The following is a 20507-nucleotide window of genomic DNA, read 5'->3' as shown; positions in this document are numbered from 1 at the left end:
CCAATCCTGAAGTCAGGAGGACCTGAATTCAAATACAATCTCAGACACTTAATAATTGTCTAGCTGTATGACTTCGGGCAAATCATTTAACACCCTTGCCTTGGAAAAAGCTAAACCAAAATAAAGTAGAGATCAGGGTCAAGAGAGATTGAGAAGTAGAATGGGTGCAATTTGATGGAGGGATATTACAGAAGTTAGGAAGAAAAGTACTACAATCTGGGTCATTTTAAGTTATATTGAGATAAGAGTTGCTAAATAATGTATTATTGAATTAGAACTAGAGAGATAAAGGTCATTTAGAATAGATGTATATGTATCTTTGGGGTGTGTGTGTGTGTGTATGTTTGTGTGTGTGTGTGTTATAGGTCCTTCTGGAATTCTGGTGAAAGCTATGGAGTACTCAGAATGTTTTTAAGTGCATAAAATAAAATGAAAATAATTACTAAGGAAAGCAATTATATTAAAATACAGGTATCAAAATATTTTTTAAAATACATTCAGGGAACTAAGTTTAAGCTTCTGATCTAATCCCCTCATTTAGTAACAGGAAACCAGAGAAATTAAATGAATTGATAGGGTTATGTTAAGCTATGCTGGCACAAATGTGTACAGAATTTGTCTTTTGTTTCTTTATCCATGTTCTTGCTGTGCTTTCCCACATATTTGTTAACTGGTCACTCAAGCTTATAGGGAAAGGAAGACTTTTCCTAATCGCTTCATGAGTCCTAATGACATCTTGAGGTTTACTCTCTGAGTGTTGCACCTAACCAGATTGGTCTTCCTATTTTTGCTTCCACCATTCATCTGGATACCCTGATTAATATTCTCTTCTAATCATCATACACACCATGGCTTTACCTACTTGAGAAAGTTTTGTAAACTGAAAAGTACTAGAAATTATCATATTTTCCCCCAAATAAGATCATGTCTTAGATTAATTGTTGCCACAAAAGACATATTCAGTCCTGGGACAGGGCAAGAAGAATTAGGATGTAAAGAGAAGATGAGGACAAGGACAGAACAGTTAATGATAATTTAGAAACTAGAGAGACTCTAATTGGCTAAAGATTAAAACAAGGTAGAGTTGAAGCCCTATTACCCAGGATAAAGTGATCACCTGAAATCACATCAGCATGCTGATTAACTCAGTTTTTAATGCCCAGCATCTTCTCACCTAACTTGAGTTGCTTCTCCCTTGTTTAGAGGGTTGGAGGATAGACCCCAAACCTCCTCCAAAAATCTTCCTTTATAGAATACTTAAAAGTTCAGAGTTTTCCATTTTCAATCAGTAGTTCTGCTTGGACTCCCTCTTATCTTACCTTCAATCCCCACTTTTCATCCCATTTTTGGATGTTTTCTTACCCCATTAGATTGTAAAATCCTTCTTTTTTCTTATTTATTCCCCTAGCAACTAGGTTGTTCTATGGATAGAGAATCAAGAAGACTCATCTCCGGAGATTAAATTTGACCTCAGATATGTCCTAGCTCTGTGACTCCAGGGAAGTCACTTAACCCTGTTTGCCTCAGTTTTCTCATCCGTAAAGTGACCTGAAGAAGGAAATGACAAAGCACTCCAGTGTCTTTGCCAAGAAAACGCCCAAGTGGGGTCACAGAAAGTCAAATACAACTGAAAAAAAAACTTAATAACAAAATAACCCCAGCACTTAAGGCACTTAGTCAATAATTATTAAACTTTATTTAATTGACAAACATGAAAAAAGTCTCTACAGACAGGTAAATTAGTAAGGACAATATAATGTGAGATGGGTCAAGATTTGTAATCATTATAAATCAGAAACTACTTCCTCTGAAAGAGATACATGAACTGAGACTAGAAATAAGTTTAAGATGATAGGAGGGAAACAGGGTTAAGTTACAAAACCTGAATGGCTTTGCAGAGCTTGAAAGACAATTTTTCTCATAGAATTAAGCTGACTCGGAGTGGAGAAAAAGGAAAATATCAGAATCTTTGCAAATCCCAGACTTGCAGCCTCTGTTTTCACTAAAAGAAATGAATATTTCTTCCATAACCCACCCACCAATATCAGCCTGGAGATGTGGTTCCACTCAACAGAATATACAAGAGGAAATAATCTCGACCAAAACAGAGAAGCAACTATTCTGAACATTTTTGTTCTTAGAAAATTTCTCGAATCAATGAAAAGTGTAGCTCCTGCCAGGGCTCTACAGCTTGTATATCAGATCCCAGTTGAACCCAAGGCTTCCTGACTCCAAACTTGTCTTGCTAAGCACCATGCCTTATTACTTCTTCCTTACTCTGCCTGTTATTGTTGTTCCATTTGAGCCCAACTCTTCAGTGATACCATATGACATTTTCTTGGCAAAGATACTGAAGTGATTTACCATTTCCTTCTGAAGGCAAACAGAAATTAAGTGACTTACCCAGGATCACACAGTTAATAAGTGTCTGAGGTCAGTTCTATCTTGACTCTAGGCTCAGTATGCAATCTGCTGAACCACCTAGCTGCCTCATACCCTGCCCCTACTAAGTTCAATAAATGCTTATTGGATTGTTATGGATTAGAACTACCATATGGTCTACCTGGGTACCCATTCACCCAATTTCTATCCCCACTAGCAGAAAAAAATTGTTCCAGCTCTGTATAGGAAATTGGAGGGGGGAAAAGGGTTATCACTAAAGAATCAGATTGGAATGGGATCAAGTAGAATAACAGACCTTGGCAAGCAAAAAAAACAACTTTTGATCAAAGACAGGCATTGAGGAGGAGAAAATTAGGGAAGATATTGAAAGATAAAGAGAGCTCAATGTATGTACCTTTAATTTCTCATTAAAGTAGATGGCAAAATAAATATTACTTACAGAGGGCTTTAAAAATAATGTACACATTAATTTGAAAATGTATTTTATATGCACATGCACCTTATGTATATATATGCATGCATACATATGCATACCTACATATGCTTAAATATGTATAAAAATTATGCACACCCATATTTAAATCTGCAAACTACCAGTTTATATCCTGTGCAGCATTGGCCTCATATGAATTCAAAGTAACCTAGATGAAGTCTAGGTCTGCTGTCCTGACAAACAAACATTTAAATGACAGGGAGACAGTGTAGTGTGAATGTGACCTTGTCAGATGCTTCTGAAAACAGGATATTTCCAGCAGTCCTAGTGAAGATCTATAAAAAGATCTCAAAAAGGGCCCAGGGAACCTACTGAACATTTTAACGCCAAATAGAGGGTGACAGACAGAGGTCTCAGTGAGGACCTATGATGAACAACATCTCAGGCACTCATCATGAAGAAAGGGAGATTGTTGTGATTTCTTTCACAAAGTCAGCAAGATATGGTAATTGCTGAGAAAGAGAATTCCACCCCACCCCCACCCTTTCTTTCCTCCTGACTGCTAAAGATTTGAATCAATGAGCCTTTTCTAAGGTGATGGTCTTTAACCACCATTAAATTTTTCTTGGTATTTAAGCAGAGATCATTTAGAAAACTCCCTATAGGCTTACATGACAAATTCAGAGCTCCCCAGAAGGTCAGCGATGGCATATATAATGGAGATTGGGGAAAAAAAGATTGTGGGTAGTACATAGTACACAGAGTCAGAATGATGGACAATAGAGCAGCTTGTGATTCAGTGGATGAACTGCTTGGCTTGGTGAGTGGTAGATTTGATTTTGAATTCAGCTTCAGATATTTACTGCTTATGTGACCTTAGGTAAGTCACTTCACCTCTGTTTGCCTCATTTTCCTCATCTGTAAAATGGAGATAAAAATAACATCTACCTCTCAGGATTATTGTCAGAGTCAAATGAGATAATAATCATAAAACACAGCATACAATAGGATTTGTACAGTTGCTTGTTCCCTTCCTCTCCTCTTTTATAGGATCTTTGATTTAGAACCAGATGATACTTTTAGATATCATCTAATCCATCCCTTCTTTTTAGAAAGATGTCCACAAAAGTTAAGATCCCAAAAGACTGATTTTCCAAGAGTCACACAAGTAGTAAGTGGCAGAAGTAAAATTTGAACCAAAGTTCTCAGACTCTAAAGTGAAAGTTCTTTTGATTGTGCCACACTTACATAGCCAGCAGATAATATTATGATTATTAATTAAATTTTTTGAGGTAATCGAAGTTAATTGACTGTCTCAGGGACACAACTAATAAGTGTGAGGCCAGGTAATAAATATGGTCCTCCTGACTCCAGCTCTATTCAATACACTACCTAGCTACCCATTAATTTAATTTAATTTTAATTAATAATAGTCAACATATTTTTTAGGGTTTTTTGCAAGGCAATGGGGTTAAGTGACTTGCCCAAGGCCACACAGCTGGGTAATTATTAAATGTCTGAGGCCAGATTGAACTCAGGTACTCCTGACTCCGGGTGCTCTGTCCATTGTGCCACTTAGCTGCCCCAATAGTCAACATTTTAAGATTTTCAAAGTTCTTTACAAAATTCATTCATTTTATCTCACAAAAACTAGGGAAATGAGTGAATTTTGTTTTAGAGATTTTAGAGATAAGGAAACAAGTTGAGAGCAGCAGTAGCTAATTAAATGTCTAAAGCTGGATTTGAACTCAGGCCTTTTAAATTTCAGACCCAGCACAATATTCCCTGCACACCCTACCCAGGCTCCTTTCATGATGAATAATAACACATCTGAGCATGAATTCAGATTTATAGAGCCCTAGCAAGTAAGTAAAATAAATTTACATGTGACTTCATTTGATTCTCTCAAGCACTCCCTGTGAGAAAGACTGAGCAATATTACATTCTCATTTTAGAGACAACAGACTGGAAGTCCCAAAATGTTAAGTAACATGAACACAAGATCATAGCAATGACCAGCAGCTGAGACTGAAGTTGGAATCAAACCCCTTTATTCATCTGAACTCCCTCTGGCCTTTCAAAGTTGTGAGAAGTATGATTGGATTTTGATGATATTCTATAATTAAAAGTTGATATGTACATGGTACTTTGTTTGACAAAGTGCTTTCCTAAGAATAACCATTGAGATTGGTTATATTCCCATTGTAAAGGGGATAAAACTGAGGCTCAAAAAATGTGATTTACCCAAGGAAACAATTAAGAAATTACAACTTCAGAATTTTCCTCTAGCTAAATTAGCCTCTGACTGGAGAGCCAGGGAGCAGCTTGCTCTTATGCAAAGAACATTGAAATATGAGTCAATTCAAGGACCTCTTTATCTAAAGGTCTCCTTACTGCTTTGAGCCTCAGTTTCCTTGCCTATTAACTATAGGAAAAGAGCAGATAATCTCAAAGATTCCATCCTGCTCTAAATCTTATTAAATAAAATATTACTACTCTGCTACCCTGAAGGCAAATAAATTAAATACCAGAAAGTGGACAAGGCCACCAGGGATTCACTCTCCATGTCTTTGGTCCTTTTAGCCTGAAGATATTTGCAGATAAGTGGATATTTAATTTGGAGTATGAGACCAATGAGAACAGGGATCATTTTCATACAATTTCATCATATAAAAGCTGAAGGGGGAGGGAATAGCTGTTCCTGACAGGTTGTTAAATATTCATTCATTCAACAACTACTCCTGAGCCCTTAGCAGATCTTCTCTTAGGAATATTTGCATGTGGGGCAGCACAAGCTATGCCAAGAAAAATGGTACTTAATGTGTTCATTAAAAAAAAAAACACACCCTTTTTTTTTCCAGGTGGTGAAAAAAGGAGCAGGGAGAAAGGCAGTGTCTTTGGCAACATACCCACTTTAGCTAACATGCTGCTCTCCCCTTCCATGACCTCCTACCCATACTTTATTGGGTACATAATGGTATATTCTCAATATGAATGCCCTGGAGCAACATGTCATTTATATGGCTTTGGCTCACACCTTTGCCATCAGTCCCATCAAGTTGAGCCCAGTGGCTGGTGAGGAAAAAGCAGAAGATACTATAACAGAATGATAATAATTTAATAGTATTTTAATCTATAATAACAAACTGCAAAAAAGAGTTAGCTGTCCTATGGAGTGATTTTTATAATGTGGATTACAAACTCTCATTAATGGGAAATCAGATGATGCAACTATCTCTGACAAGATTTAGCATCTTGGATTTTCTGCAAAAGGTACACCAAAACATATGCAGGGATAACAAACCATATAAGATCTTTTGACATATTTAGTCAAGAAGCATTGTTTTGTAATATTTTAGATAATAACTCTTAGTTATATTGTACTTTAAAAACAATGTGGCCTCTGTGCTATTGCTATACAATTACCGAGTAAGAGAAAGTAAAATTAATGTTTGGGGATATTGTTTCTAATTATGGATTCAACCTATGGACTATGGTACTATTCAGAATATAAAATGTTCTTTATTCAATTCTATCGTTCATTTTCAGTCTATCTGCAGTGGGTTAATAATGATAATTGGTAGGACACAGTTACTGCTAATAATAATCAACAATTAGAAAATAAATGAGCATCAAAGAAGCTTTTAAAAAAACAACTCACCTCTATAAATACTGATTAAGCAATTTAATTTATATATGAGTAGATACAAATGAGCAATTTCATATTTCTAATATAACTAAATAGCAGAGGAGAAGAATAGCAAGAGCACTGGATTTGGAATAAAGACATTTGTTGGAGTTCTAAATATACTGGGTAGGTCACCTAATCTCTAGAAGCCTAAATTCCCCCATTAGTAACATGGAGCTAAGAATACTTCCATTGTGTGTGGATTAAATGAAATTATTATAAATACATACTATGTGAAGTTTGTACTTATGTCAATCAATCCATAAACCTTTATCTAGACATCCAGGATTATCTCCAAACATCCTGATTCATATATGATCACTAGACCCAGGTGACTCTGGAGGAGAAAATGAGGGCTAGTGACTTAGTCCTGCACCCTCTCACTCAAATCCATGTCCTTGTCAGGGCATCACCTCCCAGTTGTCATTGTCTTCTTAGAGAATGAAGGACAGGGCACAGGTAGGTGGCATAGTGGATAGAGCATTGACCCTGGAATCAAGAGGACCTGAATTCGAATCCAGCCTCAGACACTTAATAATTACCTAGCTGTGTGACCTGAGGCAAGTCACTTAATCCCATTTGCCTTAAATTAAAAAAAAATAAAAATAGAAAAAGAATGATGGACAAAAATTATCTATCTATCTATCTATCTATCTATTGTGTTTACAGTTGTCAAGTGCTATAACAGGAAGCTAATAAAGACTAGACCTATGATCTCATTGGTAGAATTCTCAGATAAAGAAACTTCTTTTACCAATGCAAGTGAGCACCTTCCTTGTAATTTATAATCATAAAAACAGATCTCAGATAAAGAAACTCCTTGTACCAATGCAAGTTAGCATCTTCTTTGTAATCTAGAGTCAAAGAGATTTGCCTAGTAAACAAGTTTAAATGACTTATCCAAGGTCACACAACTAGTCTGTGGTAAAGGTAGGACTTAATCCCAGGTCTTACTGGTTCTGAGACAACCTATCTATGCACTAGGCTACTTGTCTCCCCAAAATGGAAATGTTTATCATAGAGGTCACATTGCTTTTAAAGTACAATATAACTAAGAGTTATTATCTAAAAAATGACAAAACAATGCTTCTTGACCAGACATGTCAAAAGACCTTATATGGTCAAAGCAACAAAGAATAGAATTAAGTTCCTCCATCCAATTCTTTAGTCTGTTCTTAAAGAGAAAGGGCATAACTTTTGCTTTGAGCCATTTTTTAAGATAACAAACTGCAATGTGGGTCAAAATGAAAAGAGATATCATTTATATATCATTTAAAAGCTAAGTATCAAGACAATTAGCTTCTGCATTAGAAATTATGATGTTGGATTTGAAAGTGGAATTGATTTAAAACATAGATTGGATCATTAAACAGCAACTGAATTCTTCATTTTGTTAAAAATGGAAAGCAATCTTGTAAAATTTCAGTTTTCTTACTTATTTCAATTTTCTTAAGACATATGTTACAATAGAACACAAAATTTCTTCATTAGCACTTTCTATCTAATTTTGTAAGAAAAAAACTATGGATAAATGATTTCCACAAATATTCATGCTATTTATAATCTGTTAATTAAATACTTAGTATTTTAGACTCTGGATCCAAATGGTTTCTAAGTTTCACATAACTCACATATTCTACATTCTAGTCAAATTAGAACTATTCTTTTGCAGGAGTTTTTACCTGAAGTCCAAGAATTATTGATTTTACTATAATTGATTTGCTTTGTAACCCTATGTATTTTCTTTTCTACATTTAAAAATATAATTCTAATGAGTCCATAGACCCTCTATGACCCTCAAAAGATTCAGAACTCCTGAATAAGATGACTCCTACTATACCAGAGGTCAAGCTGTTAGGCTCCAAATGAAGAAATTCCAAAGTCATTGATAAAGAAATGTTTTATTTTGAGTTATTTTTGTACCACTAATCTTGAGGAGGCCTGTATCACCTTATTCCTAGACTGCAATAATAACCTTTTTTCTGGTTTTTGCAAGGCAAATGGGGTTAAGTGGCTTGCCCAAGGTCACACAGCTTGGTAATTATTAAGTGTCTGAGACCAGATTTGAACCCAGGTACTCCTGACTCCAAGGCCGGTGCTTTATCCACTACGCCACCTAGCCACCTAGTAATAACCTTTTAATTGATCTCCCTTGACAAGTTTCTCCTCACTCTCTTCCATCCCCATTCAGTACTAAAATGATTTTCCTAAAATGCAGATAATCAGTGGTTCTTTATCAACAAAGATTTGGGAGTCATCTACTTCTTCTTTCTGTTTTCTCCTTTGCCTACACCAGATAGATAGGGAGCTGTAATGTGAAGGATGCTGGGCTCATGGAAAGTAGGATCAACTAAAGTTCTAATTAATCTACCCCATTGTGAAAATAGGCAGTTGGGTTGGCACACTGATCCAGGACTGAGAATGAATAGTGATGTCAAAGAGAAATACTAATAATTCATTGCTGATTATTAAGATAAATGAAACTTCTTTACCTCCTCATCCTCTATAAAAGATATGATGCAAAAACCACATCTATCTTCATGATATTCTTTGAATTTATTCTTATAAGATTATATGATTATATATGACATATGGCTAACTTATCATATATCAATGTTTCTTATTGTCTTTGGTTACATGATGGGACTAATTTTACCAGCTCATTTATTTGCCTCAGTCAAACATACCATAAGCTAAACAGCAAGGATACAAAGGCAAAATTAGGAATCCTTGCCCTTGAGAAACTTATATTCTATTGAGGTAACAACATGTACACTTAAAAGTAAATTTTAAAATATATTCACAAAGTACATACAAGACAAATACAAGGTAATTGGTCAAGGTGTAAACTTTAGCTGAAGGCGATTATTAGGAGAGGCCACCTGTAGGAGGTAATGTTTGAACTGAGCTCTGAAGGAAGCTAGAGCTTCCTAGAGACAGATGTGAGAAAGGAGTCTGCATTATAAGGAGCCTGGTAGCCATTCATTCATTTTGCCACAATTTCCTTATCACTTCTGCCTTCATTTATAGAGGATGTTAATAATGATATGGCTCAGTTCCATTAGTAGAATGTCAATTCATTAATTATCAGACAAGGATTTTCCATTTAGTGTTAAGTGTATGTTTACAGATTGTGTAAAAAATGGAGTTCTTTAGTGCCCTCTGTTCCCCCACCTCTTTTTGCTGTTTTGACCAGAAGCCAAAGCCACATGTGGACCTAAGGGCATCTTGATTGGTCATTTTGTTCCTTGACAAAGCCAGCTTTTCTCAAAGGAGTTAGTTGCTATTTACTTGTCTTTTTTCTTGTCACTTCTTTGACATCTCATTTGATCAGGAAATGAAGGTGTCTGAATTTCCACCCCTTAAAAGCCATTTGCTTTCATTGGTTTTCATCAGGATATCTCAAGAGGCCTTCACAGAGGCAGAGACCTCAAGCATGTTCACATAGCAGAATTTATTATAGCTATCTGTGGGAAATTTAGAAATTGAAAACCAAAAAGGACCAAAAGAAAACACTAGAGTTGTCTACTTACATTTTTCAGTGTGTGCTAATATGAGCAGAAAACATTTACAAGTTTTCATTTTACAAGCACATTAATTATATGAAATTAGAAGCACAGAGAGTGACCCATTAAGTGCTGATTAGACAAAAGTATCATGGGCTCTAGCAGAGCTTGTAATAAGGGCCCTAAGTTTACCTCCAAAGGGAAGAGAGTTCATTAAAATTTTAATTTGTTTCTCAACAGTTCAATTATAACATGTTTAATGTGCTGGACATTAACCTTCAGGGACCTTAACACAATAATAGGCCAAATCCAATATGCCCTTCTCTTTTTGCATTTGTTTTCTCAGAAGAAAAAAAAAAATTCCAACTGTTTTCTGACAGTTCTCAGGTGTCAGGGTCTTAATAATTCTTTCTTTCCCCTATTCTTACACACATTATTTTTTTCCTTTTCACAACTGCCTTTGGTATTTTGAGAAATACACTGAAAAGAAAAAAAGTTATATCTGTCACTGGTGAGTCAACAACTCAACAAGCAATTATTACATGCCTACTCTATGCCAGAGTGTTGTACTGGAAATTTTATTAAAAAAAGGCAAAAAAGGACCCTACTGTCTAGGAGTATACTTTGGAGAAGGAAACAACATGCAAATAACTACCAACAAACAAGATAAAGAAGAGAGTTGGATCAATCAACAGACTGGAAACAAACAACAGAAGGAAGGTATTACCATTCAGGAGAATCAGGAGAGTTTTATCAAAAGGTAAAACTTTAGCTGAAACTTGAAGGAAAAGAGGGAAGGTGAGAGGTGGAGATGATGTAGAAAAGAATTCCAAACATGGAGAACTGTCCATGAAAATGAATAGAGTTGGGAAATGGAGTGTCTCTGTCTAAAATGAAGAACAGCAAGGAGGGTAGTTTACTGGATTACTGAGTGAGTAGGAAGACTTGAAAGATGGCAAAGGGTCAGGTTAGGAAGAGCTTTAAGAGCTAAATACAGAGTTTTATAGAAAATCTGATAAACAGCAAGGAGTGAGCAGAGTTTATTAAATGCCTATTTAATTAAATGCAGAATTCTGAATTAGGTTCTGAGAAGATAATATTTTAGAGAAGTCATGGAGTTTGTTTTGTTTTGTTTTGTTTTATTCTCAAATGAGCTAATAGTCTGGTAGGGAGATAAAAGAAATACCTCTTTCTCTAAAATGCACAACATGGAATAGGAGTTACTAAACAAAGTTCTATGAAAAGTCAGAAAGGGAAATTAAGCTAATCAATGAAAAGATAGTGATTCATTATAAAAATAAAGTGAAAGTCTTCAAGCCATGGGAACCATTCTAAGTGAAATTACAGCCATGTGAGGACATATGACTGCAGAAAGGAGGCATATAAAGTGTGGAAGGAAGTAATATGAGATAAGCCAGGAAAAACAGGGTATCACCAAGTGATAAAGTCTATTTAATAGGAAGCAATAAGGAAATATTTTTAGTAAATCTCAGAATCTCTTTTAATAAAGTTATGTCTATTTCAACTAGATGTATGAATAAGGAAGATTATTCCTGTCACTGATAAGAAGGATGGACTATAGAGAGTAGGAGGCCAAACAAACTTAAAGGAGACTATCATAGTAAGAATGTGGGAGATTCAAGAGATGTTGAGAAAATAAATTGATTGGACCTGGTAATTGATTGGATATGAGAGGTAAAGAAGGAAAAGTCAAAGATAAACTCAAAGTTATAATGAAAGATTTATGAATGTTGGTATAATAAACAGAGCAAGCACTATAGCTCATAAGCTATTAAAGATATGAAATTTTAAGTCAAACTTTGAAAGAATAAAGAATAAAAAGGTAAGAATAAGAATAAAGAATAAAAGGGGTAAGTTTATATATATATATATATATATATATATATATATATATATATATATATCATAAACAAAAAAGATGACTAAGGACAGAAATCTAAAGGAACAATCAAATTAGGAGACCAGGAAGAGGATAAAGAGAAAAAAGCAAACACCTATGTTTTTCAAATGTTGGAGAATAGAAATATACACTAATTTATACCTTAGTGCAATAAGTTGTAAAATACAATAAAAAAATTGAAAAACCAAATTAACAAAAACAATCTTGATTCAATTTCTGCAGGGTTATAAAATATGAAATATTATTATCCCCTGTATTTTAATTGAACATTTATTCTTTGCAAGCCATTGTTTAAAAATCTCTATAGTTTTGAGTTCATGAGACCAGTTCATTTTTTTTTGTTAAATATTTATTGAGTCCCATCTACTGAAAAAGGCACTGTTATAAGTAATAACAGGGTCAAGAAGATGAATAAAAGATATGGTCTTTGCTCTCAAGCAGATTACTATTCAATATTGATGCAATTAGGAATGATAATAAGATTTAGTAATTAGCACAACTGCCCTACATGACCATGGAAAGGATTAATGATTTTTGCCTCACAAGGAAACTCCTTCTACAAACAAATATTCACCTTAGAAGTACAAGCTTTACTTGGCTTCCCAGAATTCTTAGTATATCTCCCTTATCTAGACCTTTCAAAGTTTTATTCTATTCATTCCAAAAGACAATTAATTAATCTTATTGAAATTCCTACTAATATGATAAATTTAGAGGAGGCTTCTAAAGTGTATATAACTGTACTTTTAAACTATGGCCTTCTGGAGAAAATGTTCTTACCTCTGTGCCATGTTACTTATTGTAATGGTAGGAACGTGTAGATCAGGCAAAAGTGAGATGGGGGGGGAATAAAATCTTGCAACATCCTTTAAATCATCCTATAACAGCAACTTCCTATCCAATCATTAATTTTAATTTGTCTTATCCTATATTTCCCTCCATGAAATATGTTTTTAATTTGTAATGATATATTCACAATGAAACTTTTATCACTCAGCAAGAGCACTATGCATTTTCATGTTTTAAAAAGACAGTGGAGTTCTACTGTGCCATCAGAAATGATGAGATCAATTTTTTATGGTATTTCATTTTTTCCCAACTACATATAGAGATAGTTTTTGCATTAATTTTTTCTCTCTCTGTCTTGGTTTCCATCTGTCTCTCTCTCTCTCTCTCTCTCTCTCTCTCTCTCTCTCTCTCTCTCTCTTCTTTCCTACTTTCTCCCAAGACAGAAATAATCTGATATAGATTACACATATACAATTATGTTAAACATATTTACATATTAATCAAATTGTGAAGGAAGAATAAGAACAAGAGGGAAAGAGCATGAAAAAGAAAAAAACAAATTTTAAATAAGTGAAAACAGTATGCTTTTATCTGTATTCAGGACCCATAGTTCTCTCTTTGGATGTGAATGGCACTTTCTATCAAAAGTCTTTTAGAATTATCTTTGATCACTATATATTTTTTTCTTTTAAGGTTTTTTGCAAGGCAAATGGGGTTAAGTGGCTTGCCCAAGGCCACACAGCTAGGTAATTATTAAGTGTCTGAGGTCAAATATGAATTCAGTTCCTCCTGACTCCAGGGCCAGTGCTCTATCCACTGGGCCACCTAGCTGCCCTGATCACTATATTGTGGAAAAGAACTAATTCTACCATAGTTGGTCATCATACAATTTTGTTAATGTGTAAAATGTTCTCCTGGTTCTTGTCACTTCACTTAGCATCAATTCATGTAAGTCTTTCGGGGTTCTTTTGAAATATGCTTGTTCATGATTTCTTAAAGAAAAATAGTATTATATATTGCATTCATATACCACAACTTGTTTAGTCAATCCCCAACAAATGACATCCCCTCTATTTCCAACTCATTACTACCACAAAAATAGTTGCTATGAATATTTTTGTACATGTGACTCTTTCCTCTCTTTTATAATCTCTTTAGAATACAGTCCTAGTAGTCATATGGCAGGATCAAAGGGTATGCATAGTTTTATAGACCTTTGGGCATAGTTCCAAATTGCTCTCCAGGATGGTTGAATAAATTTATATGAAAAGGTGCTTAGGATGATCTGTTTCAACTTAGCCCTTTAGTTCACTTTCCTTTCTGGTAACATGAATCCTTTACTCACAGTGTACAGTGAGACAATTGTATAAATGATGAGGTCTTAGGACCTTCTGTCTTCTGAAGTCATCTGTCTTCTGAAAGGATCTTCCTGTTTCTTGGTCTCTTCATTTCCATACTAGGTGAAGTTTGTGAGTTGTAAACTCCAAAGCCAAGGGAAAACAGGAGTTTGAGTCCATGCAATTAGGCCAACTCCTCATGCCCAAAATGATCATTGAGTATTGACTTTCTGGACCAAGAGCAAGGTAGTTAAGATGAGACATACCATATCTCAACATGAAGTTGATAAGACTCTGTCCTATATCGTAAGTGGACTAGGAAAGCTTACTATCTCTAGAGACCAAGTTAGTATGGAAGACTATATTGGGAAAAAATATTTGTAATATATATATATGAAATATTTGTAACATATATGTTATATTTACATATATAAAGATTATAAATATGTAGATATATATTGTCTTCAACATAAATATCCTTTTATAAAAGTTAATTAACTGTAAGTATTGGTAAATGGAACTGGGGTACTATTACCTACCATCTAACAGTTGGGAAAATACAGTAGATAAGGACTCAATTTCACTAGGAAAGAGATACTCCATCCCATTTGACTTGCTCCTTCCTCCTCAAGGTTTTGAGACAGCCTGAATGTCTCCAGAATAGTGAATCAAACATAAATAGTTCCTAAGAAATGGAGAATTTTTCTTTTGTGCCATCACTGTATCTAATAAGCACATTTCAGCAGCAACAACCACATCTAAAATTTATAAAAATATTTAATGCTTGAAAAGCAATTTATGTCTCTATTTTCTCACTTTGATTCTCAAATAAAATATGAAGTAGAAGCCATTATCATTCGCAGATGAAAAACTAAGTTAGAAAGGTTAAATGACCTGTCTAAAGTTACCTAGCTAGAGTCTGAAGCATAATTTGAATAAACACTGAGTTTGATGCACTAGTGAAAAGAAAATTCTTCATTTTGTTTTTCAACCTAATTAGCAAGACAAAATTTAGTTCAAAGGGAATTAAAAAGAGTTCATTTTAAGTATGTCAAGGTAGCACCATGTTGACAGGCTGATCATGGAAGATAAGTTATTGCTTCAATGTGGGGTCAGCTTTTAAAGGTAACTTTAAGACATTTCAGATAGGTTAATGTCAGCAAGAGGTTAAGTCCTTGCAACTCAGTTCCTCTCCAAAACAGCAAGAAGGTGACAATTTGCAGGTAGAGGTATAATGATTATAGATCAGATGGGGGTGTGTATGGCAAAAAACAGGTAATACAAAAAGCTAAAGACAAGGAACGGCTGGGTTGTACAGTGGATAGAGCACCAGCCCTGGACTCAGGAGTACCTGAGATCAAATCCAGCCTCAGACACTTAATAATTATATAGCTGTGTGACCTGGGCAAAAGACACTTAACCCCATTGCCTTGCAAAAACCTAAAAAAAAAAAAAAAAAAGCTAAAGCCTTCCCCAATTTTGATTGACAATCAGGATTGAGAACAATAGATTTCTGAGTCAACATAACAACTTGTAATATGTGACCCAAACAAGTAAAATTTGGAAATATTTACCAAAATAAAAATAGAATAAAATATTATATTTTAAAACTAAGTCAATATGCATTCTGTATGGATAATACATTGTACTATACCATGAGGCCTCCCATGAAACAGCATAAAGACATATTCCATCAAGCTCAGGAAAGAAATACCTTTACTATATATATCCTGAAGGACATATAATTATGCATCTGCCTTTTTAGAAATCTATCATGTTACATATGGACCATGGAGTTAACCTTATTAGCAAGAACAATTGTTAACTGGGGTCAGACATGCTTAGAACAGCATTTTCATGTTAATAGATCTATTAAAAACTAACCATACATTTTCTTTTTATGGAGTCAGGAATACAGGCCATATTTCTAGCTACTAAAAAAATTCAGTTTATCTCTTTTGAAATTATATTACTGCAGAAAGGATTAATGATTTTTGCTTCACACAGGAATTATGGTATGGGAATTCATTCTGCCAACAAAGATTATAAACTTTGACTTAGCTAATTGGCCTTGCTCATGGTCATATTAGCTTAAGTTATGTTTTCAAGGAGGCTTGCTCATGATCATATAGGCTTAAGTTAAAGGTGAAATTTAAACCCATATTCTCCTAAATTCTAAGCTTTGAAGATAAAATGATGTAGGGGATGGAAATTGACAGAAATTCTAAAAGCAAAGTATTATTTCCACAATTTATCCATTCAAGACATGAGGTACTTCATACCCCTTACCTAGCATTACCATACTGAGTGAAAGGAAATAACACTTATAATGGAGCCAACTCTAGTTATCAGAACTGTACATGGAATGACCAAAAAAAAACTGAATAAAATTAAATGGAAGAGGCCTTTGAAAGAACCATTGATTAAATTGTGATTTAATCAATGTGATTACCTTGAATTATGTTAGGGTAACAAATTCTACAGAAATTGTACAGAATTGTACAGAAAAAAAATATAAAATATGGAGTACACTCCATTTTGTGTATATTTAATCTTTTTTTCTGTGATTAATATCTTTTTCGTGATGGCAAATCATTATTTTCCCTGAAACAGTAAGTTTACTAAAACACTAAGTATATAAGGTATACCAACTTGCATTGGCAGAGTGAGATTCCTCACTAGGAGCCCATCACAGTCATTCATATCCAGTTTCTATCCCATTTTTGCTCTTCCTTTGAAGATATTTCAGGGGAAAAAACTAATTTCCATAATAAAAAAACACTAATGTGAGAAAAAAAGTAAAATATATGCAGAAAACTAACACATTACATAATTTAAATTTTTACTTACCTAGTACAATTTATTTTTCTAGTACAATTCAAGGCCATGATATTGATTTCATAATGACCAATTTCTTCCATCATTTATTCAAAGGCCTCTTCCATTCCATTGCTGTTTGATTGGACCATTTCAATTAAAGTCTTCACAAATAGACTGTCTCTATTATAGACGATACCTCTTTTTACTTGGCGCCAGTAATGGGCAAAATTCAGCAACATTCAGTTCCTGTTCTGACCAGTTGAATTGTAGAGCAGCTGTGTTGATTTTAGAATTTCCTCACAATAACGTTTTTTTTGCTTCTGAAAAAACATTGTACATGACTAGAAAAGTAACATGACTTGTTAAAAATAAAAAAAAACTACAACCAAATAAATGCCTATTTTTCAAACTAAGTCATTTCAGAAGCAAATTGTTTATTCTTTAAATTCAGTCATTATATTTTGAAACTTTTCTTTCAGAATTGCCTTTAAATCATACATAATTATTTACCAAAGATGCCTGACACTGTGAAATCTCCCTAAATAATGAATTACTTAATTTAGTTGTGAAGGATTAATTGTGTGACTAAACTTGAGGAATAAGTAATAGGATCTTAGCTTTAAAGATGGAAGGGACTTCAGATGTCCAACTAGTCCTAAAATTACAGAGGCGGATCAAAAATATTAATTGATTTGTTTCACAGTCAGTAAGTGTCAGAGGGAAGATTCCAACTTGAATTTTCCTAATTCCATGTCCAGAGCTCTAACCATTATACTACCTAACAACATAGTATATTTAGCACACCAATCATCCCCTTCTCTTTATTTATATGACTTCTATTTTAGTTCAGGACCTCATTACTGCCTATAAGAACAAATGCAATAATCTCAAAATTGCTCCTTGCTTACACTTTTCAACTCCACTAAACCCTCCACTTAGCTGTCAAAGCAATACTCCAAAAAGAGAGATAAGAGCATGCCATTAGCCTGTTAAAGAAACTACAGTGACTCCCTGTTACACATGAGCAACAATAGCTCAGGTTGGCATTTATGGCCCTTTTACTAGATTTGCCCCAGTCTACCTTTACAAGTCCCCCCCCCATCCCCCCCACACATTCCAGGTTTATTTCACAGGATTTTTTCCATATTCTCTACATTTGGTTTTCCAAGTTTTCATCCATAACTGGAATTTTCAGTTCTCACATCTACCTATCTTTTTCACAGCACTGAATAAAGGGTGCCTCCAGTTGTTGGAGATATCTAACCTAAATTACTTTGTATTTTTGATATAGAATTATATCTATATCTTATCTGTAAACACACTGTAATTCTACAGTGTGCTTGCTATAAACCCTTTGGAGTTAGAAGCTGTTTTCTTGTTATTTCTGTATCCCCAGTCTAATATTAATCAATATTGAATTGAACTCAACATCTGGATCTATCAATGGTGAATTGAATTGACTATAACATCTGTATCAGCAATTGAGGATATTCAAAGGAACAGAAAATAATTTACAACACAATTTTAAAGGGCCATCTGTCACTTCTCTCAAAATAAAAAGCAACTATATCTTAATTGTCATTCAGATATCTTTAAAAGCACCCTGTTATTTTTTAAAGTGTTTCTTCGGGAATTTTACTTCAATTAATTACTTTAATCAATACTGAAAATAAATGTAACTACTTTTGTTTAAATTCATTAATTTCAATGTGTAAAATGTCTTATTTTAAAAAGTCCCCTTTCTCTTATATCATCTTCCCATTCTTGTTCTTTTGTTTGTTTTGCATTTACTTCATGAGGACTTTTTCCAGACTTCTTTGTATTGCTCATACTTCAAAACTAACTCTTTATAATATAACTAGTAAAACAGAGCGCATTCACATCCTTATTATTATTATCCCTATTTGATGAGGTGTCAGCATTTTACTGGGAAAGTCTCAGTAGAAATTATAGTGGGAAAGTAACAGTATAAAGTATAGGAAAATCTAATATATTTTCTTTGAAGAAAAATTATTCCTCAACTTTTAGCCATGTCTGAAATCATGTTTTTAAAAGCTATACCAAAGCAGAATTTTTTATTTAAACAGTTACATTCACTTACTTTTCTCACAATGTGAATTGGTTTCAGATAGACATAATAAATTAAGAATAAGCAATATAGCAGTGACAGGATATAATTTAACTTTTATATTTTAAAAGATATTCAATTAACTTTGATCTTTAAAATAGACTTCTTTTTTGTAAAATCAGAATAATGAAAGATAAATTCTTGGATGTTGATTTTTCTAGAAGTTCATAGTTGCCAAAATATTCAGAATCACAATATGTTTAAAATTTTTATCTTCTTATTAAATATTTTTATTAAATGTTATTATTAAATGCTTTATTAAATATTAAAAAAGGGCTAGCCAGTGGTGTTTAATGAGAATATTATTAGAATCTATAGCACTTCCAATATTAGTAATCAAGTAGTTAAAGTCATAATTTATTTAGCCCCATTCTGTGACTAATACAGTTAAGGGCCATGAGACATAACAGAAGCCCTCAAAAAAATTATAGTGTGGTTGAAAGTACTCGTGAAATAACTAATGAAACATAAGCAACAATATAAGATACTGTGATCTTTATACGAAATACAATTGACTCTGAAGAATTGAGATATAGAATCACTTGAGGTAAGAATAGTTGAGGAACGATTCATAAGACTTATAATGAATTCTGAAGGCTAGGAAGTGATATTTGGGGAGGGAAACTAGCATAGCATTGAAGAAACAATGACACAATTTGTAAAAGGAGAATAAACCAAAAAATGATACAGAAAGGAAAGAACCTGAAATCCAAGAAGGTAAGGAAGGATAACAGGATACCTTCTTTAGCTTTATCTCCCTTCCTTCTGCAATAGAATTCCAACTTTTCTACCTCTAGTGGTAATTTAGTATTTTGCTTGGCTAAGTTAAGATATTTGATAAATGATTATTTATTAATTTAGATATATAGGAAAGACCTAGAAGCAAATATATCATAAAAAACTAGTATGTGATAAGTGCCATTGTTTTAAAAAAAAGTTATGAGGGTAATGGAAGTTTAGAGGAAGAAGAGATTACTTAAAACTAGAAGAATTAAAGAAAGATTTTGTGTAGCAAATGTTGCATTTGGAAGAGCAAACAGAATTTCAACTAACACAGTTAGGGTTGGGATGAAGACCATTGTTGTGTCACTTTGAAAAGTTGTAGGTATAAAGACAATTCTAACGGATCCATAATGAAAAATACTATTGGCTTCCAGGGAGAAAACTGAAAGCAATAGTTTTTAAAATTTCTTTATTTTTTCTTGTTTGTATGTGTGTATTTTCTTTTGCAACATGATTTATATGGAAATGTTTTGAATGACTTTACATGTATAATTGATATATTGCTTGCCTTCTGGATCAGTGGGAGAAGAGTGGGAGATAAAGAATTTGGAAGTCAAAATTTTTAAAAAATGAATGTTAATTTTATATGTAACCAGAGACTATCAAAATAAAACATTTTTTAAAAAAAGAGATGTTGATACAAAGTGAAAAGATTCTTCAGAGCTATAGTCAGAGAATCTAGATAAGGATTTTCCCCTA

The sequence above is a fragment of the Macrotis lagotis genome, chromosome 3 (assembly GCF_037893015.1).
Source record: "Macrotis lagotis isolate mMagLag1 chromosome 3, bilby.v1.9.chrom.fasta, whole genome shotgun sequence".
NCBI lineage: Eukaryota > Metazoa > Chordata > Mammalia > Peramelemorphia > Peramelidae > Macrotis > Macrotis lagotis.
The sequence above is the reverse complement of the archived record's forward strand: the minus strand, read 5'-3'. Positions refer to the sequence as shown.